At 36.1% G+C, this 11,074-nt stretch overlaps 1 pseudogene; it reads right to left on the bottom strand.

Moving 5' to 3' along the window:
- Positions 1–341: 341 nt before the first annotated feature.
- On the bottom strand, positions 342–1,467 carry LOC113929815 (annotated as a pseudogene).
- Positions 1,468–11,074: the final 9,607 nt, after the last annotated feature.

Below are 11,074 nucleotides of genomic sequence, written 5' to 3'. Positions count from 1 at the left end.
CAATTGTGTATAACACCCAGTGTTCCATTCAATTCGTGCCCTCTTTAATACCCATCACTAGGCTAACTGTGTTTTATGTTGATTGCTGACTGGCAGGTTTCTGACTTGTAGCATTTTGCTTAGTACATTTGAAACATCATATGAAGCACAAGAGAGAGGAGTGGCCAGCTCCACTAGCAGTGTGCCAAGGATAGGGTGAAGAGGTTTGGCCACGAGGTGTCTATATAAAAGTAGCATTTGCTTGCTTTATATTGCATTCCTCTGTTACAGTAATATCTCTCTGCAACCAAGGTCCATCCTTTCGTGTCCTGTTATAAACATTTATCAATTTATTAAGGTAATTATTTTCCCAGCACTTTCCTGAGAGCTCCAGTCACATCCTTGTTTCGTAGACTGTAGATGAGGGGGTTGAGCATGGGTGTAAAAATGGTGTAGAAGACCGAGGGCGCCTGAGTGGCTCAGTTGGTTAAGCGGCTGCCTTCGGCTCAGGTCATGATCCTGGAGTCCCGGGATCGAGTCCGCATCGGGCTCCCTGCTCAGCAGGGAGTTTGCTTCTCCCTCTGACCCTCCCCCCCTCATGCTCTCTCTATCTCATTCTCTCTCTCAAATAAACAAATAAAATCTTTAAAAAAAAAAAAAAAGAATGGTGTAGAAGACCGAGACTACTTTGTCCTGCTCAGCAGTATGATAGGATTTGGGGAGGAAATACTTGATGATGACTGTTCCATAGAAGAAAGACACCACAATCATATGGGAAGAAAAGGTTGCCAAAGCTTTACTCATCCCAAAATTTGATCTTAATCTCAAAATAGTGTAAAGGATTTGCCCATACGAGGCCATATGGCAGATATTGGAAAAAGGAGAAAAAGAACACCACTGACAAAAAAACATTTTCATAAAGAGAAGTGTCAGCACAAACAAGTTTCAGGAGTGCTGGGATCTCACAAAAGAAATGATGGATTTCTCTGGAGGCACAGTAAGGGATACTCAGAGTATAGATAATATGGATCAAGGCATTGAGAAGTGCACCCAGCCAAGTGCCAGTCACCATGAAAGCACAGACTACAGGACACATGAGAACTGAGTAATATAGCTACATAGTGGTCATAAGCCATTACTGCCAGAAGAAGACAATCTGCTCCCATGAGAGTCATGAAGAGGAAAAGCTGAATTCCACAACCAATATATGAAACGCTGTTTCTTCCAGACAAAAAGTCAATGGCTATTTTGGGAACAAAACTAGAGCTATATAAGAGATCCATTAAGGAGAGTTGACTGAAAAGGAAATACATAGGCGTATGGAGGCGAGAATCAATCCAAATAAGAATCATCATCATAACATTACCACCAAGGGCTGCAAGAAAAACCAGGAAGATGAGAGTGAAGAGAACCTTGGGGGCCTGGAGGTGATGAAACAGCCCCAGAAGAACAGTCAGTTCCAATGTTCCTATTGATCCATCTTTCCATTCTCTCCTGAATTCAATACCCTGGGTAGAGCTTACAAATATACTTAGACCTACTCTTTATCCATTTTGGTACCCTGCTCATTTTACAATGTATCAATTGCATTTTATCCCTTAGTCTAGCAATATCAAATATATTTATATAAAACTTAATTTAAACATTGTTTTAGCCCAGTTTTACTTTCTCTTGTTATCAAATATTTCTAAAGAATATATGGCATCAGACATGTGATAAATACATAAATCTGGTATTTAAAAGTATTTCTTAATTTTACTAATATTTATACTGAATTAAATATATAAACATGTTATTTTGTAACTTTACTTTTCATTGTGTTGCAAAGGCAAGGCTGATGATGTTGAATAAAGTAACTATTCACCTAAGCCAAACAATATTTTGGTCACCATAAAGCCTATCATTCAATTAAATTTTGGTATCAAGTAAATCTATTTTTTCTGAAATACTATATAGAAATGATTACCTTTTATTACTTTTTCCTCAAGATATCACCAGGAAACTATTTACATGAATGAAACTGTTATGCATGAAAGTATCCAGAGTGATTCATCTTTCCTTGTTGTCAGGGCCATACATTACAACAAATTAAGGAGGCTAAATAGTAACACAAAATCTCTTTATCAAACAGACTTGTGACAAATTACAATTCCACCTGCACTGTCCTCAGAGTAAATGTCCCTTGTTTGCCTCTCTATTCCCTTAGGTACACAGTAGCACAATTATTCCATTGTCCTTCAAGTGCCCCAATTAAACAAGTATGTTCCCTTAAAAAAAAGTAAACACAAATATAATTCAGTTTCATAATCCTTTATTTATCTGCACCAGATTGAGAATTTAACAATTGCTGTGATGAAATCCCAGTTCAGAATTTAGTAATTGTTACTTATAGAAAAATTATCACTTAGGATCCAGAGCAAATGGACTTTTTCCCTGACTTCACCATTTTTTAGTGATCTCGTATTTGTTAATTAACTTTTATTTCCTTTGACCATGTATAAAAAGAGATGCATGTGTAGAGTTTTGTGAGCATAAAGTTCATTGACTATAACAATTCTTTTGGATAGTGCCAGATGCACAGGAAATAATAAAAGTTTCCATATGGAATTGAGTTTGAATTTTATGAATAATATTATTAGGAGTATAAATTGATCTATCATATATAATTATATTACCTCCTGGTAATACCAAATATAAAATTAGAGACTTGTATAACAATAAACATGTATTTTTTCACAGACTAAAACTTAATATAGTTTTTTTTTTTTATTTTATTTTTTTAAAGATTTTATTTATTTATTTGAGAGAGAGATGAGAGATACAGAGCACGAGAAGGAAGAGGGTCAGGGAGAGAAGCAGACTCCCCGCTGAGCGGGAGGATGCGGGACTCGATCCTGGGACTCCAGGATCATGACCTGAGCCGAAGGCAGTCGCTTAACCAACTGAGCCACCCAGGCGCCCAGTTTTTATTTTTATTGAGTACTCATGTACAGAATTTGAACTTCAAATGCTTCTAAAAGGATTATAATTAAAAAAATAATAATCTCCCTCCAATCTCTCCTCTTCTAGTCTTGCTGCCCAAAACCAATCACTTAAAATTATTTTAGCTATTTATTCTGTATTTATGATGCATGTCTAAATTAATGCTAGTGCAGTTATTTTTTGGTTTCCCAACTTTAGATATTATCAATTGAGATTTGATAGTCTCCAGTCAGTCTCCTGATTGAGGCCACCACTCATAAGATATCAGGCTTCATCTCATTTTGCTAAAGCACATCTTCACAGAGCTTCTTAATATAACTTCATAGCATGTTGATGTTTTTGGTCCATGTATGTGTAAAGTATTTTCACTTTACCTTTATATTTGATTTCTAGTTTGGCTTGGAGGAGAATTCAAAGTTAATAACCAGTTTCCTTCTGAATTTGAAAGACATTTCTCCTTTGTCTTCTCAAATTCACCATGTTTTGAGACATCAGATGCCCTTCAGATAGTAGTTCCTCTTCTTTCCCTTTCTGAAAATTTCAACATCTATTTTTAAAATATGTGTGTGACCCCATAGCGTATTTCCTGGGTCTTTTTCAATCAGAAATATACATGTATCATTGTGATTTTTGTACATTTATGATGTGATTACATATATTTCATTAATGTTTCCCTGAGCATTCTAATTCCAAAATGATCCCCATTTTTTTCTGCACAAGAAAGAAGAAGAGATATCTAATGTTTTTCAGAAGTTGAACTTGATCTGGAATGATGCATTTGGGTACGTTTGGTTACTGGGGAGAAAAAGGTCACATGGTGAGGTTAGTTAGGATTAGGTCACAAGGTGAGATTAATTTGATTTAGTGTTGATTTTAGGGTAAAACAAAGATTTTTCTAATGTGAACTTGTGTAAGGTATCAAGCTAATGTTAGATTTATTCATCATTTTCTGTATGCCAGCCAAAGTTCTAGGTGCTTTACATAGTAAATCCTATATGCCCCTATAAAAAAGGCACTTTGCATAATACTGCTTCAGTGTCTGTGCTCATACCAAAGGTTTATAGCCATGTAACCCAATGTTACTGAAGGTTTAGCATTTTTTATTCTAACTATAAAAACTTAATAAATTGTTAAAACCCAAATGTATTAAGAATCAACATTTTAGAGGGACTTTAACACATTCTCAATTCATTACAATCATATAATTAAAAAGCAACCAAACAACAAAAACAGTCCATCTCTCCTTTTACAACTGAGCTCACTGTTTAAGAGCTACTGAAGGGGCAAGATGACAGAGGAGTAGGGGACCCTATTTCAACTGGTCCCCTGAACTTAACTGGATATCTACCAAACCATTCTGAACACCCACAAAATCAGCCTGAGATGTAAGAATATATATCTGGATCTCTACAAGCAGACAATCTCCGGCGGTCGTGAGGTATGAAGGACAAAGTCATGATTCTGTAGACAGATATCAGACGATAAACAGAAGGGGAAACATTTTTTTCATGTGTCTGTTAGCCATTGCATGTCTTCTTTGGAGAAGTGCCTGTCTTCTGTCCATTTTTTGACTGGATGATTTGTTTTTGGGTGTTGAGTTTGAGAAGTTCTTTATAGATCTTGGATACCAGCCCTTTATCTATTATGTCATTTGCAAATATATTTTCCCATTTCATAGGTTGCTTTTTAGTTTTGCTGACTGTTTCCTTTGCTTTTAACAGCTTCTTATCTTGATGAAGTCCCAAAAGTTCATTTTTGTTTTTCTTTCCCTTGCCTTTAGAGACGTGCTTTGCAAGAATTTGCTGTGACTGATGACGAAGAAGTTATTGCTTGTGTTCCCCTCCAGGATTTTGATGGACTCCTGTCTCACGTTTAAGTCTTTCTTGCATTTTAAGTATATCTTTTGGTATTGTGTCAGAGAATGTTCCAGTCTCACTCTTCTGCATGTGGCTGTCGAGTTTTCCCAGCACCATTTATTTTTTTATTGTTATGTTAATCAGCATACATTACATCATTAGTTTTTCATGTAGTGTTCCATGATTCATTGTTTGTGCATAACACCCAGTGCTCCATGCAGAATGTGCCCTCTTTAATACCCATCACCAGGCTAACCCATCCCCCCCTCCTCCTCCCCTCTAGAACCCTCAGTTTGTTTTTCAGAGTCCATCGTCTCTCATGGTTCGTTCCCCCTCTGACTTACTCCCCTTCATCCTCTCCTCTTGCTATCTTCTTTTCTCTTTTTTTTTTTAACATATGTTGCATTATTTGTTTCACAAGTACAGATCTGTGATTCAACAGTCTTGCACAATTCACAGCACTCGCCATAGCACATACCCGTGGTAGGTTATGGCTCACCAATGATGTAGGATCCCCATGGCCAGGCTCCCTCCTGTTGCCATTTATCCTCCGATATCTGCCCACAGAATCAAGTCTCCCCACTTCTTACCTCGAAACCAACCGCCTGCTATATTCTGTTTGTAGAGATCCAGATCTTCTTACATCTCAGGCTAATTTCGTGGGTTTTCAGAATGGTCTGGTAGATATCCAGCTCAATTCCAGGGACCGGTTGGAATAGGGTCCCTTACTGCTCTGCCATCTTTTCCTCTTTGTGATAATAATTTCTAATAATTGTTTCTATTTCCTTTATGTTAGTCTTGATCTCTTCCCTTTCATTCATGAATTTATTGATTTCAGCCATTTCCCTTTTCTTTTGGATAAGTCTGGCCAGAGGTTTATTGATCTTATTAATTCTTTCACAGAACAAGCTTCTAGTTTTGTGGATCTATACTATTGTTCTTTTGGTTTCTATTTCATTGATTTCTGTTTTAATCTTTATTATTTGTATTCTCTTGCTGGGTTTAAGCTTTATTTTCTGTTCTTTCTCCAGATCCTTTACGTGTAAGGTTAGGATGTGTATTTGAGCCTTTTCTTGCTTCTTGAGAAAGGCTTGTAGTGTTATATACTTCCCTCTTAGGGCCGCCTTTGCTGTATCCCAAAGGTTTTGAATAATTTTGTTTCCATTTCCATTTGTTTTGATGATTTAAAAAAAAATGCTTCTTTAATTTCCTGGTTGACCCATTCATTCTTTAGTAGGATGCTCTTTAGCCTCCATGTTTTTGGAATTCTTTCCAAATTTCCTCCTGTGATTGAGTTACAGATTTAAAGTTTTGTGGTCTGAAAATATGCAGGGAATGATCTCAACATTTTGGTACCAGTTGAGACCTGATTTGTGACCCAGTATGTGATCTATTCTGAAGAATATTCCATGGGCACTCAAGAAGAATATTTATTCTATTCCTTTAGGATGGAATGCTCTGAATATATCTTTGAAGTCCATCTGGTCCATTGTGTCATTCAAAGCCCTTGTTTCCTTGTTAATCTTAGATGATCTGTCCATTGCAGTGAGTGGGGTGTTGAAATCCCCTGCTATTATTGTATTATTATCCATGTACTTCTTTAATTGTGTTATTAATTGACTTATTTAATTGGCTGGTCCCATGTTAGGGACATAAATATTGACCATTATTAGATCTTATTGGACAGACCCTTTAATTATGATATATTGTCCTTCCTCATCTCTCATTACAGTCTTTGGTTTAAAATCTAATTTATCTGATATAAGGATTGCTACCTCAGCTTTCTTTTGATGTCCATTAGCATGATAAATGGTTTTCCACCCCCTCACTTTTAATCTGGAGGTGTCTTTGGGTCTAAAATGAGTCTTTTGCAGATAGCATATCGATAGGTCTTGCTTTATTCAATTTGATACCCTGCGTCTTTTGATTGGGGCATTTAACCCAATTTACATTCAGAGTAACTATTGAAAGATATGAATTTAGTGCCATTGTATTACCTGTAAAGTGACTGTTTCTGTATATTATCTCTGTTATTTTCCAGTCTGTGTTACTTTTGGGCTCTCTGCTTAGCAGAGATTCTTTTTAAAATTTCTTGTAGGGCTGGTTTGGTGATCACAAATTCTTTTAGTTTCTGTTTGCTCTGGAAGTTTTTCTCTCCTTTTATTTTGAATGACATCCTGGCTGAATAAAGTATTCTTGGCTGCATGTTTCTTTTCATTTGGCACACTGAATATACCATGCCAGTCCTTTCTGGCCTTGGGCATATCTCTCTGGATAGGTTTGCTACCAGTCTAATATTTCTACCCTTGTAAGCTACAGACCTCTTGTCCTGAGCTGCTTTTGGGATTTTCTTTTGTCTCTGAGATTTGCAAGTTTCACTATTATATGTGAGGGTGTTGACCTATTTTTATTGATTTTGAGGCAGGTTCTCTGTGCATCTTGGACTTGGGTGTCTATTTCTTTCCCCAGGTTAGGGAGTTCTCCACTATAATTTACTCCAATATACCTTCTGCACCTCTCTCTCTTTCCTCTTCTTCTAGGATCTAAATTATTCTAATATTGTTTAACCTTATGGTATTTCTTATCTCTCAAAATCTCCCTTTATGATCCAGTAGTTGTTTATCTCTCTTTTTCTCAGCTCTTTTATTCTCTATCATTTGGTCTTCTATATCACTAACATTCTTCTGTAGTTCTCAATGATCAGTAAACTTGGTCTTGGCTGGATGTTCTTCTTGATCTTCTGGGGTAGGGCCCTGTTGCGTTGATTCTCAAGTGTCTTTGCCCTGGGCAGAATGGCACTGCCCTTGCCATGGGGCCAGGCTAAATAATCTGTTCCAATTTGTTCTATGTAGCTTTTGTTCCCTGAATGCTTTCCACGCAGCTTTAGAGGATGGGAATGAAAATGGCAGCCTTCCAATCTCTGTCCCCTTAGCTGAGAGCTCTGGACCCACTCTTCAGTGCACCATCAAGAAAAAGCAGTCAATTTTTCCTGTCTCCCTGGTATCCAACTGCTCTCTGTGCTCACCCACCATGTGACTGGACATTTGTATCTCAGTCATGGGACCCTGTTTCCAGACTCCTGTGGTGCACATCCATGTTGCTCCTTCTGGGGGAGGAAAGGTGGTCTCACCAGTTCTGCCACTTTTTGGGCCCATGCTTGGAGAGCAGTCACCCAACTGAGCCGTGGTTTGATGTATACAGCAACCTGGAGTGGAAAGCCTGCTCCTGAGCTTGCTGATTATAGCTGGTTTTCTGGCTCTGATGCCTGGGAACTCTGCCACACTCAGGCACCCCCGGTCTTCCTGTGACCCCAGGGATCCTGAGACTGCACTGTCCCACCTAGCATTCTACTCTGCTTTGCCACGTGAGTACTTTCCAGGCAGGGACATCCTCACTGGGGGAGATTTCTAGAAGTTCTGATTTTGTGCTCCACTGCTATATCACCTTTTGTTAGCTGGCTTATGGAGGATCCCTCCCCCTCTGGTTTATCTTCCCATATGTTGCCGTGGATTCACTTCTCTGCACCTCCTACCTTGCAGAAAGTGGTCGCTTTTCTATTTCTAGAGTTGCAGCTATTCTTTTCTTAGATCTCCGGTTGAGTTCACAGATGTTCAGAATGATGTTATAAGTATCTATCTAATTCCTGGGATCAGACAAAACTAACTCTCTCTCAGCAACTTATTTTTTAATGGTTTGGTTTAAGTGCTCCATATATTCAATTTATTTATATATTAAATTAAATCTGAAAAAATGCAGTATTGATGCATAATAAAGCAAAGCAGTACAAAAATTAAATTTAATTATTTAATTAAGTTAGTTTAATTATCATTATCTTCTCACCTGTTGATTAACATGAACATTTTTATTCAAATGTGATTAACATATACTGTTATATTAGTTTGGGGTCTATAATAAAATGGTTCAGATATTCTATACATTTCTAAGTGCTCATCAAGAAAAAACATATTCTTAACCCCTTTCATCTATTTCACCCATTCCTCCACCCACCTCACCTCTGGCAAATACCAGTTTGCTTTTTATATTTAAGTCTGCATTTTTGTTCATCTCCTTTTTGTTGTTGTTTGTTGTCCTGTTTCCTAAATTCCAATATGAGTGAAACCATAGGGTATTTGTTTTTGACAGACTTTTTCATTTAGGATTACCCTCTAGGTCCAACCATGTTGTTGCAAATGGCAACATTTCATTTTTTTATGGCTGAGTAATATGCCATTATAGCTATCCATCTATCTATCACCGATCAATGTATCATCTTTATCATCTTATATCTGTATAAGCCTTACCACTTCTTTATCCTTACATTTATAGAAGGACAGTTGAGTTTCTTCCATATCTTGGCTGTTATAAATAATGCTGAAACAAACATAGGGTACATATATTTTTGATATTAGTATCTTTGTTTTCTTTGTGTAAATACCCAATAGTGGAATTACTAGATCACATGGTATTTATGTTTTATAACTTTTTTGAGGACCCTCCCTACTGTTTTCCAAAGTGGTTCCACCAATTTGCATTCCCACCAACAGTGCAAGAGGGTTCTTCTTATCTGCATCCTTATCGACACTTGCTGTATCTTGCCATTTTGATATTAGCCATTCTGAGAGGTGTAAGGGCATATCCCATTGTGATTTTGATTTTCATTTCTCTGATGCTTAGTGATGATGAGCATCCTTTCATGTGTCTGGTGACCATCCTATGTCTTCTTTGAATAAATGTTATTCAGGTCCCTTGCCCATTTTTTAAAATCATATTATTTGATTTTATGATGTTACGTTGTATTATTTCCTTATATTTTTTGGATATTAACTCTTATTGGTTATATCATTTATAAATATCTTCTCCCTTTTCATAGGTTGCCTGTTTGGTTTTTTGATGGTTTCCTTTGCTGTGCAAAAGTTTTTTGTTGTGTGTGTAGTAGTTTATTTCTGCTTTTGTTTTCCTTGCCTGAGGAGACATACTTAGGAAAAAAAAGTGTCACTAAGGCCTATGTCGAAAAAAAAAATACTGCCAATGTTTTCTTCTAGGAGTTTTATGGTTTCTGGTCTCACATTTAGTTAGGTCTTTATCTTACTTGACTTTATTTTTATGAATGGTGTCAGAGAGTACTCCAGTTTTATTCTTACATGTAGCTGTCTGGTTTTTCCAACACCATTTGTAAAAGAGACTGTCATTTCTCCATTGTATATTTGCCTCCTTTGTCATAGGTCAATTGATTAGTTATGTTCATCAGATGTATTGGGTGGGCAGTTTTATTTCTTTTTTTCTTTTTTTTTTTCTCTTTTTGTTTTTGTAGTTTTTTTATGGTTTTCGTATCACAATAATGCTTGCTTTGTAGAATGAATTTGGAATCTTTCCCTTGTCTCTCTTCCTTTTGAATAGTTTCAGAAGAATATGTATTAACTCTTTAAATGTTTGTAGAATTGCCTTGTGAAGCAATCTGGTCCTGTACTTTTGTTTGTTGGGAGTTTTTTGATTAATGACTCAATTTCATTGCTACTAGTCAGTCTGTTCAAATTTTCTATTTCTTCCTAATGCAGTTTTGGAAGTCTATATATTTCTAGGAATTTATCCATTTTTTTCTAGGTTGTGCAATGTGTTGGAATATAATTTTTCATGATATTTTATTATTATCTTTTTTAGTTCTCTGGTGTCAGTTGTTATTTTTTCTCCATTTCTGATTTTATTTGAGTCATTCTCTCTTGCTCTCTCTCTCTCTCTTTCTCTCTCTCTTTGATGAGTTTAGCTAAATGTTGTTAAATGATAAGTTCTCTGTATATTAGGGTGAAAAGTTAACCTACAGATAAATAAAACATGGGGAAATGTAGACATTAAAATAAAATTGCAAATCTTTTAGAATAAATGATATGCAGATAAGCTATTCTTGGCAAGAAACTAATAAGCTTAAGTGATAGTAACAGAAAAAAAATAATGTAAATAAATAAATTTAACAAGACTGTTACAATATAATTCTTATATTAAAGAATTTTGTTTCTATACTTTAAAGTTTATATAATTCCCATTAAACTGCATCAGTTTGTAGGTATATATGTAAGTTTTCAAATTAACCATATAATTAATTAATTGTTGGAAGTACCTAAGTAGCTCAAAGAAAATTTATAATTATAAGAATAAGTACTTTATGAAATATGAAAACTTATAATAAAACACAATAATTATTTGTAATATCAGTTCAAGCACAGCAGAATGCAATAAACTAAGAAGTCCAGATATAGATTTGT

The sequence above is a fragment of the Zalophus californianus genome, chromosome 5, assembly GCF_009762305.2.
Source record: "Zalophus californianus isolate mZalCal1 chromosome 5, mZalCal1.pri.v2, whole genome shotgun sequence".
Lineage (NCBI taxonomy): Eukaryota > Metazoa > Chordata > Mammalia > Carnivora > Otariidae > Zalophus > Zalophus californianus.
This window is presented reverse-complemented; position numbering and strand designations above follow the sequence as displayed.